This window comes from Stegostoma tigrinum, chromosome 2 (genome assembly GCF_030684315.1).
Source record: "Stegostoma tigrinum isolate sSteTig4 chromosome 2, sSteTig4.hap1, whole genome shotgun sequence".
Lineage (NCBI taxonomy): Eukaryota > Metazoa > Chordata > Chondrichthyes > Orectolobiformes > Stegostomatidae > Stegostoma > Stegostoma tigrinum.
In genome coordinates, this window is record NC_081355.1 from 87,270,324 (window position 1) to 87,287,456 (window position 17,133).

General features: G+C 43.5%; 1 protein-coding gene across 4 annotated transcripts in view; it reads right to left on the reverse strand.

The window, feature by feature from the left end:
• Positions 1 to 17,133, reverse strand: part of gabbr2 (gamma-aminobutyric acid (GABA) B receptor, 2) — a 935,143-nt gene that overhangs the window by 687,121 nt on the left and 230,889 nt on the right. The window lies entirely within an intron of this gene.

Here is a 17,133-nt window from a genome sequence, read left to right on the forward strand (position 1 = left end):
TTAGGCTGCAGGGTTCCCTAGCGGAATATGAGTTGCTGTTCCTGCAACCTTCGAGTGGCATCATTGTGGCACTGCAGGAGGCCCATGATGGACATGTCGTCTGAGAAATGGGAGGGGGAGTTAAAATGGTTCGTGACTGGGAGGTGCAGTTGTTTGTTGCGAACCGAGCGGAGGTGTTCTGCAAAGCGGTCCCTAAGCCTCCGCTGGGTTTCCTCAATGTAGAGGAAGCCACACCGGGTGCAATGGATACAATATACCACATTGGCAGATGTGCAGGCGAACATGTGTTTGATATGGAAGGTCATCCTGGGGCCTGGGGTAGGGGTGAGGGAGGAGGTGTGGGGGCAAGTGTAGCACTTCCTGCGGTTGCAGGGGAAGGTGCCAGGTGTGGTGGGGTTGGAGGGGAGTGTGGAGCGGACATGGGAGTCGTGGAGAGAGTGGTCTCTCCGGAAGGCAGACAGGGGTGGGGATGGAAAAATGTCTTGGGTGGTGGGGTCGGATTGTAGATGGCGGAAGTGTCGGAGGATGATACGTTGTATCCGGAGCTTGGTGGGGTGGTATGTGAGGACGAGAGGGATCCTCTGGGGGCAGTTGTGGCGGGGGCGGAGTGTGAGGGATGTGTTGTGGGAAATGCGGGAGACATGGTCAAGGGCGTTCTCAACCACTGGGGGGGGAAAGTTGCGGTCCTGGAAGAATGTGGACATCTGGGATGTGCGCGAGTGGAATGCCTCATCCTGGGAGAAGATGCAGCGGAGGTGGAGGAATTGGGAATAGGGGATGGATATTTGCAGGAGGGTGGGTGGGAGGAGGTGTATTCTAGGTAGCTGTGGGAGTCAGTGGGCTTGAAATGGACATCAGTTTCTAGTTGGGTACCTGAGATGGAGACTGAGAGGTCCAGGAAGGTGAGGCATGTGTTGGAGATGGCCCAGGTGAACTTGAGGTTGGGGTGGAAGGTGTTAGTAAAGTGGATGAACTGTTCGAGCTCCTCTGGGGAACAAGAAGTGGCGCCAATACAGTCATCAATGTAACGGAGGAAGTGGTGGGATTTGAGGCCTGTGTAGGTGCGGAAGAGGGACTGTTCCATGTAACCTACAAAGAGGCAGGCATAACTTGGGCTTATGCCATGCTTGGGTACCCATGGCCACCCCCTTTGTCTGTAGGAAGTGGGAGGAATCGAAAGAGAAGTTGTTGAGGGTGAGGACGAGTTCGGCTAGGCGGATGAGGATGTCGGTGGAGGGAGATTGGTCGGGCCTGTGGGACAGGAAGAAGCAGAGGGCCTTGAGGCCATCAGCATGAGGAGTACCAACACCTTCCACCCCAACCTCAAGTTCACCTGGGCCATCTCCAATACATCCCTCACCTTCCTGGACCTCTCAGCCTCCATCTCAGGTAACCAGCTAGAAACTGATGTCTGTTTCAAGCCCACTGACTCCCACTGCTACCTAGAATACACCTCCTCCCACCCACCCTCCTGCAAAAATTTCATCCCCTATTCCCAATTCTTCCGCCTCCGCCACATCTGCTCCCAGGATGAGGCATTCCACTCGCGCACATCCCAGATGTCCACGTTCTTCCAGGACCGCAACTTTCCCCACGCAGTGGTTGAGAATGCCCTTGACCGCGTCTCCTGCATTTCCCGCAACACATCCCTCACACCCCGCCCCCGCCACAACTGCCCCCAGAGGATCCCCCTCGTCCTCACATACCACCCCACCAAGCTCCGGATACAACGTATCATCCTCCGACACTTCCGCCATCTACAATCTGACCCCACCACCCAAGACATTTTTCCATCCCCACCCTTGTCTGCTTTCTGGAGAGACCGCTCTCTCCGCGACTCCCTTGTTCGCTCCACACTCCCCTCCAACCCCACCACACCCGGCACCTTCCCCTGCAACCGCAGGAAATGCTACACTTGCCTCCACACCTCCTCCCTCACCCCCATCCCAGGCCCCAGGATGAACTTCCATATCAAGCAGATGTTCACCTGCACATCTGCCAATGTGGTATATTGTATCCACTGTACCCGGTGTGGCTTCCTCTATATTGGGGAAACCAAGCGGAGGCTTGGGGACCGCTTTGCAGAACACCTCCGCTCGGTTCGCAACAAACAACTGCACCTCCCAGTCACAAACCATTTCCACTCCCCCTCCCATTCCTCAGACGACATGTCCATCATGGGCCTCCTGCAGTGCCACAATGATGCCACCCGAAGGTTGCAGGAACAGCAGCTCACATTCCGCTTGGGAACCCTGCAGCCCAATGGTATCAATGTGGACTTCACAAGCTTCAAAATCTCCCCTCCGCCCACTGCATCCCAAAACCAGCCCAGCCTGTCTCTGCTTCCCTAACCTGTTCTTCCTCTCACCCATCTCTTCCTCCCACCTCAAGCCGCACCTCCATTTCCTACCCACCACCTCATCCCACCTCCTTGACCTGTCCATCTTCCCTGGACTGACCTATCCCCTCCCTACATCCCCACCTATACTCTCCTCTCCACCTATCTTGTTTTCTCTCCATCTTCGGTCCGCCTCCCCCCCTCTCTCTATTTATTCCAGTTCCCTCTCCCCATCCCCCTCTCTGATGAAGGGTCTAGGCCCAAAACATCAGCTTTTGTGCTCCTGAGATGCTGCTTGGCCTGCTGTATTCATCCAGCTCCACACCTTGTTATCCTTGATTGACTGTGATGGGACCCCTCCAAGTGACCATCGTCTCATTTCATCCATCTAAGGAGTGGTCACCTTTGACTCTCACATGTGGCCATTTGCTCGAAGCACACCTCATGTGGTTGCCAACTAAACTGTCGTCACATACTGCAGGTAATACAGTGTACACAATGACATGTCTATCCTCTTCACCATTCTGTGCTCCCTGCTGTGACAAGGTCAATGTGAAGCACACGAAGACTGGGAGCTGGCAAGTAAGCATAAAGTGAATAAGGGCTAAGCAAGCAAGCTTAGATGCATGAGATACATCCTGTGTGTGTGTGTGTGTGTGTGTGTGTGTGTGGCAGAAGTATACAAGTTTTAGGTATCCTTGAACTCCAAAGCCAAAAAACTGTTGATCGTGTTGAATATGGGTGGTACAGTGGTCAGGGCAAAATTGTAACTGATGGTTAGCACTGCTGCCTTACAGCGCCAGGGAGTCAAGTTCAATTCCACCCTTGTGCAACTGTCTGTGTGGAGTTGCATATTCTCCCCGTGTCTGTGTGTGTTTCCTCCTACAATCCAAAGATGTGTAGGATAGGTGGATTGGTCATGCTAAGTTGCCCATGATGTGCAGGCTTGGTGGGTTAGCCATGGGAAATGCAGGCTTAGGGAAGAGGTGGGAATGCTTTTCCGAAAGTTGGTATTGGCTGAATGGCCTGTTTCCACGTTGTAGGGATTCTAGCCAAAATGTCGTTGCTGGAGACAGAAAGAGAACACCCCAGACAAAAATTGTGCTCTCCTCTATATTTTCATGTTAAATTTCTGCTTCTTTTTAAGAATGGACAAGTCTGCTGCACTCATAAAATGACCAAGACCAAACCCATGACTGTATTTACAGAAGCCTCTACCCCATCTCCGCAAACCCCAGCATTTTATACAGAATCCAGCTAATACTGAGACAATGCGTTTGAAGGTGTTTAAAGTCTGCTCCCCCCACCCCCAGCTGTGGGCAAAAGAAAACCTCAAAGCCTATTTGTTAAATTGGACAGTAATGCTTGAGGAAGGCAAGTGTCCAGTGGTGTTATCTCTGAACTATTAACCCAGGTAATATCCTGGGGACTTGGGTTCAAATCCCATATGGCTGATGGTGGAATTTGAAATGATTAAAATTCTGGAGTTAAGAGTCATCTGATGACCATGAATCCATTGTCGATTGTTAGAGAAACCCATCTAGTCCATGAATGTCCTTCAGGAATGGAAGCTGCTACCCCTACTACATTCAGCTTATATGTGGCTTCAGACCCATAGCAACTTGGTTGCCTCTTAAACTGCCTTCTGGGCAATTAGGAATGTGCATTAAATGCTGGCCTAGTCGGTGATGCCTTCATCTCATAAATGAATAAAAAAGAATCTTCTTCATTGTGCAGCTGAAATTCTGATGGATGAGGTAAATCTACATTGTTAACGCAATGACTATCCAATTCACCCACCAAGATGGGATCTCAGTAACTGTAATGACTGTCACTGTCATACAGTGGAAATAAGAGCTTTTTGGATTGCTGAAGTATACAATTTTGAATTTCTAGTCTGTTGCTGTTTGACCTCCGGAGAGAAAGCAGGGCTCCAGCTGATGCCTCGGTCCTTCATCAGTGTCTCAAAGCTGCTTACCTTGCGAAAAGAAATCACAAGGCACCAGGTTATAGTCCAACAGGCTTATTTAAAAACACAAGCTTTCGGAACCTCCATCCTTGTTTTCAAATAAATCCATCGCACTATGACCTGACATCATGTGATTTTCTGACTTTGTCCACCCGAATCCAACACCAGCACCTCCACATCATGCAAAAAGGAAAACTACTGGGTCCAGCTCACCACGGAAACTGCTATTGGACACTGATTTTTAATGTTTCAATATTTAGCAACCTTGAAATGTATAATCCGTCTCCTGTTCTGTTTTCCTGAATTTCCTTAGTGCTCATGCATGTGGAATTGTTTCAAATCTTGTAATCTGGAAACATGGGCTTGGGGAACACTATTCGGCCTACCTTAGTAAGAGACGGGAGTAAAAAGGGAAACGAGTAACCATGCCTCACTATGTCAACTTTAGAGGTGAAAAGCAATCATGATTTAATTTCACTCGATTCCTTCTTAGTAGACGACAAAGGGATGAAGTGGTGTGGAGATGGTTGGAGAGTGTGCACAATATGCTGAAGCTGGTAGTTTGCAGATGCCAAGCTGTGTGGAGCGGGGGTCAAGGGAACAAGCATCAAGCAGGGACATTTTGTGAAGCAGCGTTTGCACAATGGCCAGGACAAGCTGCCAGTGAGCTGCACCACCAGATACCTGCTCTGATTTGCACATCAGGAATTTGTGTGGTATAGTGTCTCGTTGGAGGAGACGAGAGAAGAATTTAAAAGTGCTGTGTAAATCAGGCCAGTTGGGGTTTTCCAAGATGCAAATACAAGGAAATGAGGTTGGCCAGATTCTAAACTCACAATTTAAGACTTGGGAAAATATCATTCCAAAATTTTCTCAATGTCACGGTTCCAATTTTTTTTTATTTTCACCACATTTTCCCACCATTTTCACCATTGCCCAGGCCACTCTGAGGAGAAGAAAATTCCACCCTATTGCTATAAATAGAATTGGTAGTAGCTTTTGCACAGCGAAAGAATAATTACATGAACAGCAAAAGAAGTTAACAGATAGCTTTCCAGCCAAAAAATAATAGTGATAAATATCTTTAAGAGTCTTCCTCCAGGCCAGGGAACCTCGATGATGCTGTAGCCTCCGAAAAGGAAGCTAATAAATGTTGTGAACAACTAGCTACCTCGAAAGCTGATCTGTACGATGGTGTATAGCTTCTGCATCTGGCAGCTATTCTTGCACATGAGACTCTGAGGTCCACACAGGGCAAGATAAATGAGAGGGAACCTTGGTTGTGATGTGTTCTGGATCTTGACAATATGAGGTTTTGTTCCATCAAGACAATGTGGTAAAGTTGGGAATCCAAACTCCTTAATACAAGATGAACTCAGTGGGACAGTCAACATGGATTTGTGAAGAAAACTTCATTTTTGGCTTATTCAATTAAATTTTACAAGGAATCTGAGTGCATAGATAACAGAAATATGTTACATGCCAATTTTACAATATTTCAAAAGTTGTTTTAGGACATGCCAAAGTGGAGTTTCTTTGCAGATTAAAGCATAACAGTCCATATCAACTCCTGATGCCAACCTGCCTACAGTTTGCCTACTTGCATAAAAGTCCACAGGGGATATCATATTCCTAGCCCTGCACTCATCCCTGGAACACCTGGACAACAAAGGCACCTATATCGACCTCTTGCTTTTTGACTACAGTTCTGCCTTTAACACCATTATCTCCTCCAGACTGATCTCAAAACTGCATTGCATTGGCCTCAGCTCTACCCCCTGCAATTGGAACTACAGCTTTCTGACCCATAGGCCACAATGAGTGTGGATAGGTAACTGCAACTCCTCCACAATAACACTCAACACAGGAGACCCCCAAGGATACATGCTCTGTCCCTATTGTACTCCCCGTACACCTACAACTGCAAAATTCTGAACAAACGCCATCTACAAGTTTGCCGATGACATCACCGTAGTGGGACAGATATCCAACAATAACAAGTCAAAATATGGAAGGGAGATGGAGGGCTTGGTGATGTGGTGCAATGAAAACAATCTGTCTCACAACGTCAGCAAAAGTAAAGAACTGGTCATCGACTTCAAAAAGAAAGGAGGAGAACACACCCCCATCTACATCAATGGAACTGCGGTTGAGAGAGTGAAGAGCATCAAGTTCCTCAGAGTGACGATAACTGACGGCTTGTCCTGAACTTCCCATAGAAATGCGACAGTTAAGAAGGCACAGCAATACCACTTCATCCTCAGGCGGCTCAGAAAAGTTGGTATGTCAATAAGATCCCTCTCCAACTTCTACAGAAACACACCATTGAAAACATACTGTCTGGGTGCATAACGGCCTGGTGTGGCAACTGCTCTTCCCAGGACTGTAAGGAACTACAGAAGGTGGTGTGCACAGCCCAGACCATCCATGAAGCCAACCTTTCAACCATAGACTCCATCTACCTCCAGTAAGGCACTCAACATCATCAAAGAAACATTGCACCCCAGTAATGACCTCCTACAACATCTTCCATTAGGCAGAACATACTGAAGTCTGAACACATGCACAAGCAGATTCAGGAACAAAAGCAGACATTGCTGGAAAAGCTCAGCAGGCCTGGCAGCATCGGTGAAGAAAAAAAAATCACAGTTAATGTTTCAGGTCCGGTGACCCTTCCACAGAATGGTTCCGTGGAAGGGTCACTGGACCTGAAACATTAACTGTGATTTTTTCTTTACAGATGCTGCCAGGCCTGCTGACCTTTTCCAGCAATGTCTGCTTTTGTTCCTGATTTACTGTATCCGCAGTTCTTTCTGTTTTTATTTAGGTTCATAAACAGCTTCTTTCCGGCTGTATCAGAGATCCCCCCGCCACAACCGCCCTAAGAGGATCCCCCTCGTTCTCACACACCACCCTACCAACCTCCGGATACAACGCATCATCCTCCGACACTTCCGCCATTTACAATCCGACCCCACCACCCAAGACATTTTTCCATCCCCACCCTTGTCTGCTTTCTGGAGAGACCGCTCTCTCCGCGACTCCCTTGTTCGCTCCACACTCCCCTCCAACCCCACCACACCCGGCACCTTCCCCTGCAACCTCAGGAAATGCTACACTTGTCCCCACACCTCCTCCCTCACCCCTGTCCCAGGCCCCAAGATGACATTCCACATTAAGCAGAGGTTCACCTGCACATCTGCCAATGTGGTATACTGCATCCACTGTACCCGGTGCGGCTTCCTCTACATTGGGGAAACCAAGCGGAGGCTTGGGGACCGCTTTGCAGAACACCTCCGCTCAGTTCGCAACAAACAACTGCACCTCCCAGTCGCAAACCATTTCCACTCCCCCTCCCATTCTCTAGATGACATGTCCATCATGGGCCTCCTGCACTGCCACAATGATGCCACCCGAAGGTTGCAGGAACAGTAACTCATATTCCGCCTGGGAACCCTGCAGCCATATGGTATCAATGTGGACTTCACCAGTTTCAAAATCTCCCCTTCCCCTACTGCATCCCTAAACCAGCCCAGTTTGTCCCCTCCCCCCACTGCACCACACAACCAGCCCAGCTCTTCCCCCCCACCCACTGCATCCCAAAACCAGTCCAACCTGTCTCTGCCTCCCTAACCAGTTCTTCCTCTCACCCATCCCTTCCTCCCACCCCAAGCCGCACCCCCATCTACCTACTCACCTCATCCCACCTCCTTGACCTGTCCATCTTCCCTGGACTGACCTATCCCCTCCCTACCTCCCCACCTATACTCTCTCCACCTATCTTCTTTACTCTCCATCTTCGGTCCGCCTCCCCCTCTCTCCCTATTTATTCCAGCTCCCTCTTCCCATCCCCCTCTCTGATGAAGGGTCTAGGCCCGAAACGTCAGCTTTTGTGCTCCTGAGATGCTGCTTGGCCTGCTGTGTTCATCCAGCCTCACATTTTATTATCTTTCCGGCTGTAATCAGATTCTAGCCTCAAATAATGTAACCTGCGATGTAACCTACGTGCCTCCAAGTCTGTTTGATCTGTACATCCTTTGCTTGCTGTAATCTGCCTGTTTCGCTAGTAAACAAAGCTTTTCACTGTACTTCGGTACACGTGACAAGAAATCAATCATATAAAGAGGGATTCCTACAAGAAGAGTTTAATGGGTGTTTTTTTTTCCAACTTGTGGCTTGGTGTGTAGTTGTGCATCTTGGTAAACTGTGTGGTGGTTTCTTCTGTTTTCCTTTAATATAAATAAATTGTAAAAAGCATAAGAGGAATACTCCTGACAGTTATAGAGTTAGGCGACATGCAAGCTGTGAAGAAGAATAGCACAGATTGCAAGATGACTGGTTAGCAATGCAAGAAAAAGTGGCATGTACAATTCACTGCAAATAAATTTAAGAGTTCTAACACATAGATCTGCATAAAACTTTAAATGGCTGACACACAAATGGAAAACACCAAAGGAAGACTTGTGCCGTGCTGTACAATGGTTCTGAATGTCAGGCAACTAAGATATTGTAAGTTCAATAACAGAATGAAGCACCTTGTTATATGTATAAGAGTCATGGCAAACTTACAATTAAAATTCAATTTTAAAAATCTAGAATCAAAAGCTACAGCCACAAAGAATAAAAACTAGGTTTTTTTTCATTAGGAATGGGTAAAGTTAAGAGAATTTCACTATTATAGAAGATTGAGAGATTAAATGGTGTAAGGTTGTCTCAATCAGTCAAATGTCAAGAGATATAGACTTCAGGTTTTTAAAGAAAAAGTGAAAGGGGAAGATAGAAGACATTCCTTCAATCCAAGTTAACAAAGTGTGGAGCTGGATGAACACAGCAGGACAAGCAGCATCTTTACGCTCCTAAGGTGCTGCTTGGCCTGCTGTGTTCATCCAGCTTCACACTTTGTTATCTCAGATTCTCCAGCATCTGCAGTTCCCATTATCCCTTCAATCCAGGTATCAGGAGAATAGATATGACAGATCTGGATACTGAGGACATGCAGGAAGAGCTTGGGAATGAAAAGAAATTAGAGTAGGTAGCATCATTTCAATAACTGACAATGTCACAGCTACAATGAACCAAGTATTTTCCTTCTGTGCTGAAATTGTTACAATTCTTCGAAATCTGTCCATAATTCCACATCACAATGCTGCTTTTAGATTTACGTAAGAACGTTTTGTTCTACTACAGTTTCTGCAACAAACATTGCTGCTTCTGCTGTTCCTATCATCTGGAGATTGCCAATACCATTTTTGTTTAAAACTAATTGATCAATCGATGCAGTAGCTAAAGCAGCTAAAAACCAATTATTCCAATAGCTCTTTATATCAATTCTGCAATAGTTGCCAAATTTGCTGACGATACAAAATAGGGAAGAAAGTAAGTTCTGAAGGGAACATAAGGACGCTACAAAAATATATAGACGGGCTAAGTGAGTGGGCAAAGATGTGGCAAATCAGAGATATCTGGGGAAAATCTGAACTCTTGCATTTTGGCAGGTAGTATGAAGAAGTATTTTGTCTGAATGGTGAGAAATTGAGGTGAGGGACCTGGGTGCCTTACTACATGAACCACTTTAGGCTAGAATATAGGTACAATAGTAATTGGGAAAGCTAATAGAATGTTATTGCTTATTGTAAGAGGAATTGCATGCAAAAGTAGTGAGGCTAAATTTTAATCATACAGGGCATGGGTGAGATCATATCTGGAATAGTGTGCACAATATTCAATAATGAAAGATGGTATGTATGTTAGATGTAATTCAGAAAAAGTTTATTGAAATAGAGTGGGCTATTCTGTGGGGTTGGGTATGTATAGAGAGTGAGAGTGAGAGGAAGATAGTGAGTGATAAAAGGAAAGAGAAAAGAGAGTTAGTAAACAGTAGAATATGTGAGCAAGATAATGTTAACTGCTGAATGTACTGAAAACACTAAACTATAGAGTACATTTTGTGCAGATTCAGAAACACTCTTCAGACTTTTATGAATGGAAAATGGGACCCAAATACAAAGTTAATGATGACTTCAGACAGACCAAATTTTGGCTACTGTAAAGACCTCAGCACAGTGTGGAAGTCAGGAATTTACTGTGTAGGTAAAAATGCTCAAGTATGTTTGTTTAACAATCGTTAGCCAGAGCTTTTAAAATTCCTTGCTCTTTAAACTGTGAAAGAAAACTGGCCACAGAAGCAAACTGATATAGCATCTGAAGGTCTGGCAGCATCTGTGGAGAGAAATCAGAGTTAACATTTCAGGTCCAGTGATCATTCCTCAGAATTGATGGCAGCTAGGTAAATGTTGGTTTATATGCAGAAGATAGGGAATGGTGGTGGGTAAGCAGTAAATGATAGATAGGGATAAAGCCTAAAGAGAGAGAAGAATAGCTGAACAGACAAAGGGGTTGGTAACAACTGAATTAGGAGGATGAATAGCTATTAATGGGGACTGTTAGTGGCTAACAATGGGTTATGTGTAATAGCAGCCAAAATGATAACAAGACCTGGTATGAAGGAGCTGGGGTAAGGACGTGGAAGATCTCAAGCCCTAAAGGTATTGAACGCGATATTGAGTCCAGAAGGCTTCCCAAGTGGAAGATGAGGCGTTGTTCTTCCAGCCACGTTCAGTTCTGAGAATAGGTCACTGGATCCAAAACACTCACTCTGATTTCTCTATACAAGTGCTGCCAGGTCTGCAGCGCTTTTACAGCAATTTCTGTTTTAGATTCTGACTTACATCATCTACAGTTCTTTCACTTATCATCTGATACAGTATGATATAGTATCTGTTTCAGCAGTTACAGAAGAGGTCTTTGTTGAACTTTACCCAAAGGATACTCACATGAATTCTTGGCTGAGTTTCAGAAGCTTTAGTTAACTTAGCAAAAGTTTCTAAATGCACAGCTTCTTTGACAGATTAGAAATGTTTTGGAGGGAGTTTGTACAAAAACTGAGGTTTTTGTTGTTATAAGAGTAACCGTTTAAGGAGATTTGGTAGTTTTGGGTCGTTCATAAATGGTAGTTCATTTTCAGTTGTATTTTGTTTGGAAGTGAAAATGGCTGATGGGACAGTGGGTGGGCAAGGGGACATAGGGGTGAGCAATTGGAGACTGGCTTTTTCATTGAGGTGGCACAGAGAGTATGATGGGCAATGATGAATAGGGTCGACAATGTTCTGAAATAACTGTGCAAAGTCCCACTGAACTGAGGCAGGTCATCTAACCAGTCCACTTTAGCACTCTTCCAAACTACTTCATCATTGGCGGGCTCAACACACTGATAGAGTTTTTGCTTTATAGCAAGGTATAAGGGTACTTTTTAAAACCAAGTCAGGTCCGAGAATTAGGGAACTTCCCCACTTGAAATATCAGCCTCTGTAACGAAGGTCAGATCCAGGATCTTTTACAGTTCAGGCTGTTATTTCAATATCTTTTATTAACTGTGCTATAGCTTTCTCGTCTTGTCTTTTTTGCATAAAACTTTGTGCTTCTGTGTTTAAATTCTGTCAGTAGTCTACCCATTTAGACACTTAATCTAACTGAGGTGAAAACTAGAACAGCAATCATACTCCAAACTGCCATCAACACTAATCACAGCACCAACTCACTAACCAATTCACATTCACAACATGGGGCTTTATAAATATTAACATAAATTATAAACAGCTAGAATGCTTACTATTACAGGCATGAAGGAGGATAATAATTTAACAAAATACATGTTGGGTAGTTATAGTTCACAGTAAATTAACTACAATGTAACAGATATAATTCACACATGTTGTGCCTGTTCCAAATCCATCTTATTTTTCCTAAACTATTGTTTCCTTGCAATTTGCAGTAAAATAACAAAGTATTTACAACATAGAAATTACTCATGCAGTAGCTAAACAAATTGATTGCAGATGTTTAGACCTAACCTTGTTCCATTTGTCTAAAATGGGAATAGAGGAGCAGACCACTTAAACTTTTGAATCTTTTTTGCCATCTTTCAACAAGACTGATCTGTGACTGAAATCCACACACCTACATTTCTCAATATTCTTTATTAAATGAATTTGCTAACGTGGGAATCTGGTAATATTCTGATTAACAGCAATTTATCAATCTCAGGTTTTAAATTTATAATTGATGTTGCATCAATTGCTATTTCCACAAGGTTGTTGCCATTAGATGTTCCAGTGAAATAGAGTGGGATGCAGAAGAGATCGGGGAGATGCTCTACCGATAAGGGAGAATATCACAGTTGTACTGAGGGAGGACACATTGGTGGGCTTATACAGGGAGGCCTTATGGGTAGATCTTGCAAATAGGATGAGTCTCATCACTTTTATGAGATTGCACTACAGGCCTCCCAACAGCCAGTGGATGAGAGAGGAACATAAGAGTGGACAGATAATGGAAAATTGCAAAAATAACAGGTTGTTCTGGGTGATTTTCATTTCTTCTGTAATGGCTTGGACTCTGTTTGCCCCAGGGGCTTGGATTGGAGGAAGTTTGTCCGGTGCATCCGGAGGGTATCTAGAAGCAATACGTGAATAGTCCAACTCAGGAATGAGCCATAATAGACCTGGTATTGGGGAATGAGCCAGGCCAGGTGATTGAAGTTTCAGAGAGGTGAGCATTTTAGGAATAGTGATCATAAAATGTACTCTACATGACAGATTGGAGTAGCTCTCAGGTGAAAGTACTAAACTGGGAGAAGGCTAGTTATGACAATATTAGTCAAGAAATGGAGTATGTTAATTGGGGGGTAAATCCATAACTGTCATAGAAACATAGAAACATAAAAACATAGAAGATAGGAGCAGCAGGAGGCCAATCAGTCTTCCAAGCCTGCTCTGCCATTCTTCACGATCATGGCTGATCATCCAACTCAATAATCTCATCCTGTTTTCTCCCCATAACTTTTGATCCTATTCACCCCAAGTGCTATATCTAGCCACCTCTTGGATACATTCAATGTTTTGGAATCAACTACTTCCTTTGGTAATGAATTCCACATGCTCACCACTCTTTGGGTGAAGAAATGTTTTCTCATTTCTGTCCCAAATTGTCTATCCAAATCCTCATACTATGACCCCTGGTTCTGCACACACCCACATCGGGAACATCCTCCTTATACCGGCCCTTCCAGCTCTCTTCGAATTCTCTGAGTCCCCCTTCATTTGTCTGAACTCAAGCTAAAACAATCCTAGCCTACTCAATCTCTTCTCATATGTGAGACTCACATTCCAGGAATCAGTCTAGTAAGGCTTCGCTGCACTCCTTCAAGAGCAAGAACATCCTTCCTCAGAAAAGGAGACCAAAACTGCACACAATATTCCAGGTGTGGTCTCAACAAGGTCCTGTAAAACTGCAACAGATCTCTGCTCCTGTACTTGAAGCCTCACGCAATGAAGGCCAACATACCATTTGCCATCTTTACCACCTGCTCAACCTGCATGCTTACCTTCAGTGGCTGGTGCACAAGGACACCCAGTTCCCATTGCACACTCCTCCCTCCCAACTGACAACCATTCAAGTAGTAATCTGCCTTCTTATTTTTGCTTCCAAAGAGAATAACCTCACATTTATCCAAATTATACTGCATCTGCCACTGATTTGCCCAGTCACCCAACCTGTTGAGATCATGCTGAAGGATCTCTGCATCCTCATTACAGTTTACCATGCCACTCAACTTGGTATCATCTGCAAACTTGGAGATGTTACATTTTGTTCCCTCATTCAAATCTCTAATGTGTATTCTGAATAGCTGAGGTCCCTGAACTAATCCCTTTGGCACCTAACTAGTTACTGCCTGCCAATTTGAAAAGTACCCATTAATTCCTACTCTTTATTTCCTCTCTGCCAACCAGTTTCCTACCAATTCAATACACTTCTCCAATCGCATGCACTTTGATCTTGCACATTAATCTCTTCTGTGGGACTTTGTCAACTACTTTCTGAAAGCCCAAATATACTACATCGACTGGTTCCCCTTTGCCAACTCTACTAGTTTCATCTTTATAGAATTCCAACAGATTTGTCAAGCATGATTTCCGCTTCATAAATCCATGTTGATTCTGTCTGATCCTGCTATTGCTTTCTAAATGCTGTTATAAAATCCTTGACAATGGATTCAAGAATTTTCCCTACTACCAATGTTAGGCTCACCAGTCTATAATTCCCTGTTTTCTCTCTACCTCCCTACTACCAATGTTAAGCTCACCAGTCTATAATTCCCTGCTTTCTCTCTACCTCCCTTTTTGAATATTGGAATGACATTAGCCACGCTTCAATCTGCAGAGATTGTTCCAAAGTCTACAGAATCCTAGCAGATGAGCACCAATGCATCCACCATTTCTACAGCCACTTCCTTAAGTACTCTGGAATGGAAATTATCAGGCCCTGGGGATTTATCGACCTTCAATCCTAACAAAGGTGATGTGTCAGCGTAGTCTTGGTGAGTCGAATTGTGTTGTACTGTTCTTTGTTCATTTTTATGTTTAAGTGTTTCCCAGCTTCACTTCTGAAATGCCCAGCTCTAAATTCTGAAACAATGTTCCCTTGGGCAAATGCAAAAGTAGTTCTTCTCTATCCACCCTATTAAAAAGAAATGAATAAAACTGGGAAATAATAAAAAGATTGAGAAACAAGATACGGAGTTTATAACAGGAACGGAAGCATGTACATCGTTGAAAATAAAAACAAAAAGAATTAAATTAAAGAGTAAGTACAAAGAAACACATCAGAGAAAAAGATAGATAGAACATTTCAAAACAAAAGATAAAGAGTGTCTCCAGGTTGGAAGAAATTGCCAAACAGGTGACCAGCATTCAATTCTAGCCATACTGTATTTCAAAAATATTTGGAACAGTAAAAACATCTCATGATATAAATGATTAGTTTGTTTTTAATGAAAAATTGGTAATTCCTAAAACACTCAGAAGTGGTATTCTTCAAAAATTACATCAAGCATACGTCAGAACATTCGAACCTCAAGCGATAGCCAGATAGTTAGTTTGCTCGCCAAGGATTATGCATCCATTTGAACAAATAATATGCAAGTGTCAAATCTGTGCTAACAGCAATCAGTTATAGAAGAAAAGCTTTGCCACTGCCATCACTCCATCTGGACCATGGGAAAAATTAGGAATGAACTTGTTTGAGTTAAAAGGGACAACACTGATCATGGTTATCGACTATTACTCAATGTTAAGTGAGATACATTGCTTACACAAAATCATAGTAAACAAGTTGAAAAAATCATTGAAACAAAATCAGTTCTACTTGCAGGATGCCTTACGAGGCTGTATCTGAATGGGCCACAATTCACAAATGAGAAATTGGAGAACTTGCTGAAGAGTCTGGGTTCATTCATTTAATAATTGCATCTTATTATGCATATGCAGATAGTGAAGTAAAAACAGAATTTGTAAATATAAAAATAATATTTGAAGAAAAAAGATTTTTTTTAAATTACAGATCACCACCACTGTAAAAAGGATTGTCTCCAGCAGAATCGTTGATGGGAACAAGACTGGACACAGATTCCATCAGCTTCCAGTTAAAAAAAACCTTGTAATCACATGAAGACCATCATACAATGAGAAAATATGAGGAATTTAAACTAGAAAGACAAATGAGAAACTCCAACCACCACCATCTGGCATCTAGGGGAGTTACGAATTCTTTGGAAAAGGGAAAAAATATTGATCTAAAATGAGCAAATAGAAAGAACCCTTATTGAGAAAACAAAACATCCAAGAACATATTTGTTGGAAATACTGCAAAGTATTGGAAAGAAGAAGAGATACACACATTAGTTGAGAGAGTAGGGGGATATTAATGGACCAATAATCTCAGAAACAATTTAAAAAAACCTCAGTGATTACTGTAAAATGATCTCAGAGACTAACCCTGTAATGTTTGTGAATTGGAGAGATATAGGATGTAATGAATTACCAGCATGGGTCTAGGAGCTCATGGTGTAAGGTTACTTAACTAGAGACAGTGTGGGGACAGTACGGTGAATATTAATGGAGGAGACATTTTCAGCTTGTGTAGAACTCAAGCTGTGTAAACAGACAGTCTGTAAATTAAAAGGGTGTTGTTGAAGTGAACACAGGCTGCAATAGAGTCATTTGAAAAGTAATCATACTCTTCATACCCCAAGAGGAAGGAAAAACAGGGTCGAAGGTGTGTAACAGGCTGGAAGTAGGAAGGAATAAAATTACCAAAGATATTTTGGAAGAAGACAAATGATGTGGTAAATGGAGGCTTTCCACAACAGCCCTGACGTGCCACTCACCTGTTATTTTAACTCTACACTTTATGACAATTGTGAACACTGCCTTGTCATCCTTCTGTAATGTTCCAATGATGCTGAACATAAGCTTGAGAACCAGTACCTCATTGTTCAATTAGGCTTTTCTATAGCCTTCTGGGCTCAACGTTGGCTTCTATAATTTTAGATTATAATCTTAAAACACATTTTGTTCCTTTATTTCTTTGCTGGTTTGGGGTTTTTCTTATTTCTCTTTTTTTTGTTGCAATTGTTCACAAGCAGTTCATGAATCTGCCTTCCACACCTCCTGTGGACAGATGTTTGGTTTTGCTACTTGTCCCATCATACGCCCCATGGGGCCTGTATCAAGCCTTCTGCTTTTTAATAAAAATAAACAAAAAAACTGCAGATGCCGTAAATCAAGAACATAAACAGAAGTTGCTGGAAAAGCTCAACAAGTCTGGCAGTATCTGTGAAGAAAAAAATCAGAGTTAACTTTTCAGGTGCAATGGCCCTTCACAGATGCTGCCAAACCTGCTGAGCTTTTCCAGCAACTTCTGTTTTTGT